We start from the raw sequence: 7,337 nt of genomic DNA on the forward strand, positions 1-7,337 counted from the left end.
ACCTAGGAGACATATACAGAACATTCCAGCCAACGGCAGCAAGAGACACATTTTTAAGTGCACACAGAACATTCTCTAGGATAGATCACAAGTTCGGACACAAAACAAGCCTTAGTAAATTTGAGAAGATTGGAATCACATCAAGTATCTTTTCCAAACATGATGGTGTGAAACTAGAAATCAGTAACAGGAAGAATTTCAGAAAATTTATGACTACATGGAAATTAAACAACATGATCTTGTACAACCAATGAGTCAATGGAGAAATTGGAAGAAAAATTTAAAAATATCTTGAGACAAACAAAAATGGAAACACAACATACCAAACCTTATGAGATAAGCAGTACTAAAGGAAAGTTTATAGCAATAAAGGCCTATATCAAAAAAGAAGGAAGATCTCAAATAAACAATTTAACATTACTACTCAGGGAACTAGCAAACGAAGAACAAACTAAGCCCAAAGTTAACAGATGGAAGGAAATAATAAGATGAGAGCAGAAATAAATAAAATAGAGACCAGAAAAAAATACAAAAGATCAACAAAATTTAGAGATGGTTTTTTGAAAAGATAGACAAAATCAACAAACCCATAGCTAGACTGAGAAAAAAAGAGAGAAGACTCAAATAAAATCATACATGAAAGAGGAGACATTACAATTTGTATCACAGACGTATAAAGGATCATGAGAGACTATATAAATAATCGTATGCCAACAAATCAGATAACCTAAAGAAATGGATAAATTCAGACACATACAACTTACCAAGACTGAATCATAAAGAAATAGAAAATCTGAAGAGACCAACAATAAGTAAGGATATTGAATCAATAATAAAAAAAAAGGCTCCCATCAAAGAAAAGCCCAGGACTTGATGGCTTCACTGCTGAATTCTGCTAAACATTTCAAGAACTAATAACAATTCTTCTCAAACTCTTCCAAAAACTCAAAGAGGAAAGAATACTTCCAAACTCTTTTTATGAGGCCAGCATTACCTTGATACCAAAGCCAGACAAAGACATTACAAGAAAAGAAAAGAAACATCCCTGATAAACATAGACACAAAATTTTTCCACAAAATACTAGCAAAAATAATTCGAGAACACATTAAAAGGATTGTCTACCATGAGCAAGTAGAATTTATCCCTGGAATGCAAGTATGGTTCAACATATGCAAGCCAATCAATGTGATACATCACATTAACAGAATGAAGGACAAATACCATATGATCATATCATTAGATACAGAAAAGGCATTTGACAAAATTCAACATCCTTTCACGATAAAAACTCTCACCAAATTAGGTGTAGAAGGAATGGACCTCAACCATAATAAAGGCCATAGATGGCAAGCCCACTACAAACATTACACTCAATGGTGAAAAGTTGAAAGCTTTTCCTCTAAGATCTGGAACAAAATAAGGATATTCACTCTCACCACTAATGTATTCAATATTGTTTTGGAAGTCCTTGCCAGAAAAATGAGGCAATATAAAGAAATAAAAGGCATCCAAATAGAAAAGGAAGAAGTGAAATTGTCACAGTTTGCTAAGTAAGACTGGCAGGTCTTTTCTCCTTCAGTTCTTCTCCCTTCATTATGCCCTTTCCAGCAATCAACTGTTCAGTCTACAAGCTACTTTATACCTTGATTACAAAATCACTGGCTGTAACACTATTTTAAAATTAGGTGAGTTCAGAGTCCAGGGTACAACTCATATGGTATTTCCCTTTTCCAGGTCACCCTCCTCTCCAAAGCCAAAAGCATTTCAATTCATTCTCTCAGTCACTTGGAAATTCATGTCTTGTCTGCCTGAGTCCCACTGAGTCTCTCTGAAGACACTAGAATCCAAGCTCAGTAGTCGCATTTCTTTCCACTCTAAAAATTAGCAATTCTCCAGCTACTCAGCCTCTAGCTTCAATTGCCCCAAACTGCTACTTCTCTGAAAAACATATCTGGTGTCAGTGTTCCTTCATCCTGGCCTGCCTCAAAATTTCTCTTAAAAGTCCTTTCTTCACAGCCCTTCCAAACTGTCTCTCTGAGGATACCATTCAGGCTTCTGACGTCCTCATGGGAGACAGAGCTGACAGAGCCCCTTCCTGTTCCCTCCATCCTGGGGCTTCATTCTATTGTCTTGGCTTCCTCCTCAGCTCCACCAGGTTTGCAGCCAGTGTGGGTCCTTGAAAGATGCCTCAGGCACAGAAATACACAGTTATCCTTCAACTCCAGTGAAAACCAAGTCCCAGCATGTGAAGTCAACAGATAACGTGAGTTTCTCTTCCAGACTTTCCGACGGATCTTGACCAAGAAATAAACAAGATTTCTTTATGTCCTAGCATACAGCCACGTACTCTAAAATGACTGCTACAAGAAAGGGTTCTCCCCCAAGCAGAGCCTCATAAAGGAGAAAATAAGTTGGGGGCTGTGAGAAGAGTACCCCTAAGATTCTTCAGAAAGAAGAGACTCATAAATTAGGTGGTTGAAGGCCATTGAAGTATTTTTAATGCCAGGCCCTATGTTTGAAGATCCATCATGTGTTCCTTAACGGTTGATGTTGCCCCTGGAAAGTACTGTGCTAGGCACTGAGGGAAGACAAGATGAGAAATACAAGATTCCCTGCCCGTAAGGAACTTCCTGCAGCTAAGACCAAAGTGGAAGTCAATACAAAACCGGGCAGTATTTAGTGGAAGAGTTTAAGAGATGCCAAGCACTGAGTCCTGAGTGGGGGAGCCGTTATCTCCATGAGAGGGATGAGAAAAACGTTCACAAACGAAGAAGAATTTGAAATTTGGCTTTAGAAAAGGAGCAGGAATTGATTAGAGAGAAAATCAGGGGAAGTATCCCTGATATAAGAAACTTCATGAGAGGAAGTGTGGAAAGAAGAAAGTTTACCTGTATTCCCAGAACATTGTGAGGTCGTCGGGTGCAGATAACGAGGAGAGAGAGCCTTGTGCAGGCTCATGCGCCCTTCAGTGTCCTGAGGCTGCTGGGCACAAAACCATAGCCTAAAGGTGGCTGCCTTTGTTCACCAAGTCAAAGAACACAGCCTGCTCAGCAGTGAGCTCCTGCTGCCCACTCAGTTGTTTGTCACATGAGGTCACCTCGCCACGTTCCCCACCCACAACTGGCAACCTTTCCCTTTGTAAATTGACGAGTACAAGATAAGTTTTCACAAGCACCTGTTAAAACTATTTCAAGGGAAAATTTTTTAAAAAACTCATCTAAAAGATCTGACTCATAAACATTTGCTTTCAGGTAGTTTTCTTACTTATTCTCATGTATGGGAAATGGGAAATGAGAGACGGATAATATAAAGGTCTGAGATCTTGGCAGAGAGACACAGGCTTGAGTGTGGTTGGTGAAGCTAGCCAAGAAGTGCATAACAGGCCCAGAGTGCAAATCTCCGCAGAATCCCTTACACCAGAAGGAGCTCTGGGAAGGAAACCTCTGTGGGGCTCGCAGGATCATGGTTTCATATCCCAATCAGGCACCTGCATGGCTTGGAAGAGCAAGCAGAATAGGACCTAGGGATCCCAAGATCCCATCCAGGACCCACCATAAGTCTCTTTGTGACTTTCTGCAAGTCACTCCATGCTTCTGTGCTTCCATTTCCTCCTCTCCAAAGTGAAGTGTCTCACTGATCTCAAAGGCAATGTATTTAGGAAAAAGCTTAAGGGCTTTAATGCCAATCAAGAAGTGTTCAAATACATCTTAGCTCCGCTCCATTTTAAATGCATGATGTGGGGCAAGTTATTTTACCTATGAGATTCCCATTTTCATCCTGTGTAAAAGGAAATAATGTTACCTACCAAGCATGCTATAAGAAATAAATGAGGCTGGGCATGGTGGTTCACACCTGTAATCCCAGCACTCTGGGAGGCCGAGGCGGGAGGATCGCTCAAGGTCAGGAGTTCAAGACCAGCCTGAGCAATAGCGAGACCCAGTCTCTACTAAAAATAGAGAGAAATTAGCTGGACAACCAAAAATATATAGAAAAAAAATAGCCGGGCATGGTGGCACATGCCTGTAGTCCCAGCTAGTTGGGAGGCTGAGGCAGAAGGATTGCTTGAGCCCAGGAATTTGAGGTTGCTGTGAGCTAGGCTAATACCACGGCACTCTAGCCCGGGCAACAGAGCAAGACTCTGTCTCCAAAAAAAAAAAAAAAGAAAGAAAGAAAGAAGATATTGCATGTAAAAATACCCAGCACAGTAACTAGAAAATAGTTTGTATTCGATGTCCTCTTTCCTGGCCTTTAAAAGGGTCCTTTGAGTTACAATATCCTATGTTTCCATCAAAGGAAGGTCTCTGCATGTTACCACAGAGTCTGAGGTCATAAAAGGGATGGAAACCACCAGACACAAATCAGAGCACACATTTTCAGCAGAGGGCTAATAGAAAATTAGGTTAATGGCCAAATCTCCTGATTTAAGCTGCACTTTCCTTTGCACTAGTGTTTTCTGAACATGCTTGTTAAAAACACTGTAGGGCCATCATCTGGAGATCACAAAGCAGCAAGTCTGGAGAGAGACCTGGGAATCTGAATATTTAACTAGCACCAGGGAGGTTGTCCCAAAGAAGCAAACATGAGAAATCACACTTGCTGTGGTTCCTCCTGAACTCCCAGCCTCCTACTTCCCCTCCACCTGGCCTGCTGTGGCTGCTGGCTTTGCTGCCTGCTGCTGGCAGCCATGTGCTCCCTGGAATTTGCCCAGTTCCTACATCAGTGCTGCTGCTTCTCAGCCGGCTCTGCATATTTGGCAACCGACATTGCGGCATCTGCATTAGGAAAGGCTTGGCTACTCCTTCTTCCCCTTGTAGAGATTTTTGGCTGTTTGTACCTTTGCTAAGTCTGAGCCCAGGAAGAGGATCAGTATGTCAGGTGTTCCCCTTTCTGGCATTTGGGTTAAAGATAGATTTGGAAAGAAAATTGGAATTAAGAGCTACAGAAAGCAGTCAGTTCTTAAATGTCCACATTTTCCATTAGTGCCATTTCCAGGGACATATGTCAGGGGTCCTTCAAGTTTCTTCAGCTCACAGTGCTGCTGGACGGTGGATTGAGCCAATCACTGCACTTTGGAAAATGTTCATATTCCGTCACGCCCATCGAGATACAGATGTCAGGCTAATGACTGTCACAAAGCAACGTGTACCCCAGATTAAGCCTGACCAGTGTCCCTGCCAAGTGCCCTCCATAAAGACAGCACACGGTCCTGCTGCAGCCTCCAGCATGGCTCATAGCGCAGCCCAGGTGCCCAGGGAGCTGCCCACCTCTCTCCACTTCTAGAACAACCTGTCTTCTCCTGGACTCCCACCACCCCCCTCCTCCTGACCACACCCTCAGGTTCCTTCTGCCCTAGGCTCTGATTCTAACCTCTCTCCCAGTCAAGAGGACTGCAAGGAGCCCTGTCCTAGTGCAACGGGACCCATGATCCCAACCTGGTCAACTTGGCCAGCATCCTGCTCCAACCTGTGTCCAGTTTTTCCCAGCTGTGGTCCAGTTCCTCTGGGACCAGGGATCAACCTTATTTCTCTCTTTAGGGATTAAAGTCTCAGGTTTGACCTCATCCCTGAGGGTGAGGGTACAGTTTGTCAGACCCCTATCCTCAACCATCTCCCAGGTTGCTGTATTCCTCTGGTTGCTGTACTCCTATGCCTGCCCACCTGGACATCCAACCTTCCTCTCGCCAGATCTTCCTGCCCCAGCCTCCCAGACATGGAGCTCCACCTGCCTGGGCTTCTTCTCACACCTGCAACTGGCTCTACCTCTAGCACCAGCCTGTAGTCTCTGGTCTCTGAGTAAGGGCTGAGGGACAGCTTTGAGTCCCAGACACACAGAGAAGTATAATAAAGTCCCCAGGACAGTATATTTCCACCTGAGCTCGTGGGGATATGTGTGCCCCACTATGAAGCATCTCAGAAACCTAAATTTCAGAGGGAATATCTCGATGCTGCTTGGATTGCTTCCACAGGCGTATATGCTACAAAAGAGAGGCTGTATTAATGAATTCATTCAGGTTCACCAAGAAGTAGACATCAAGATGGGATTAGAAATGAAACAGAGTTACAGGGGAAGAAACATAAGAAGGCAAGGAGAGCCTCAGCCTGTAATGCAGATCTGACATCTACGGAAGGAGAGAGAAAAGTGAGAGGGGCTGGCTAGGAAGAGTTTCAGACTGTAGAGCAGTTCTAAGAAAGGTTCAGCCAAGTCCGTGGGGAATCCTTGAACCAGAATGGTCAGCCTTAGTAGAATAACTTGGAAGAAGGAGTTGGAGACACCCATTCTATTTCATAGCCAGTCTTCAGGGAAGGGAACGTCAAGAACTAGAGAAGGTGGTAGCTATGTAGGATGAAGAAAGCAGACTGGAGGACTCTAAGTTCTTCAGGAAGAAAGACTAGGGGCCTCAGAGCAGGGATCACAAAGTGGTGGAGGATCTAAAAGGGCATTGAAGTTTCCCGGGCAGTGGGCACAACACAGAGATGGACACGTGGTAAACGCTACATAAGTGGCATCAGCTTTTGGCCTGGCCTGTCAGCTGGACCCCAAGAGCCAGGCACTTGAGGTAAACCTCACCTGTGACAACTAACCACAGAGCATAAAGGCAGACACAGAGGCTGCATAACTTCATTCAGGAGGAAATGCCTCCTCCCACTCATTCCTCCTTCTCCCTGAACCCATCCCACGCAGGAGCAGGAATTTTCTAGTTAGGATTTCCAGATGGATAATCTTCATGAAGTTTATAGAAGACTTGTCTCTCTCTGTTCTGTTCTTAACATTTTGTGTGTGGGAGAGGAGGGCAGGGAGGGGATGCTGAGTCGGGCTCTTAGGAGGGGGGTGACCTCAAGGCAGGCCTTGAATGTCACATTCTGCCAGCAAGACACGCTCAGGCCCAGGAAGGTGTGGACGGTGTTGGTGGACTCGGCAGACCTGGGCGGGTGGGGAAGGAGCACATCCTTGGCCATGTCCTTGGACACCGGCTGGGCCATGATGTCCCAATCCTGAGTCTGCAGTCGCTTCTGAGCGCTGCTCTGGGCACTGGGCTGGTCCCGGGCTGCCCTTGGGCCCAGTGCGGGAGAAGGTGGCCGGTGTTCTTGGGCGGGCTGCTCCTCTGCTACTTCCGCAGTGAGACAGCTTCCTGCTACCCATCGCCACTGCTAGCAGGCTGCTCTTGCAGCTCTGGGTCTGTGCTTTAAGGATTAGTCAGCTGAGGGTCAGGGGGCAGGGAGGGGAGGGAGCACACCCGGTAGAGGCTAGAGGCAGAGGCAGGAGTGGGTCCACAGCGGATGAGGGGGCCAAAGAGGGAGGGGTGTGTTGTTCTTGACCTTTTTTTTTTTTTTTTTTT

The sequence above is a fragment of the Propithecus coquereli genome, unplaced genomic scaffold (assembly GCF_000956105.1).
Source record: "Propithecus coquereli isolate 6110/MARCELLA unplaced genomic scaffold, Pcoq_1.0 Scaffold39, whole genome shotgun sequence".
In the NCBI taxonomy this organism is placed as follows: Eukaryota; Metazoa; Chordata; class Mammalia; order Primates; family Indriidae; genus Propithecus; species Propithecus coquereli.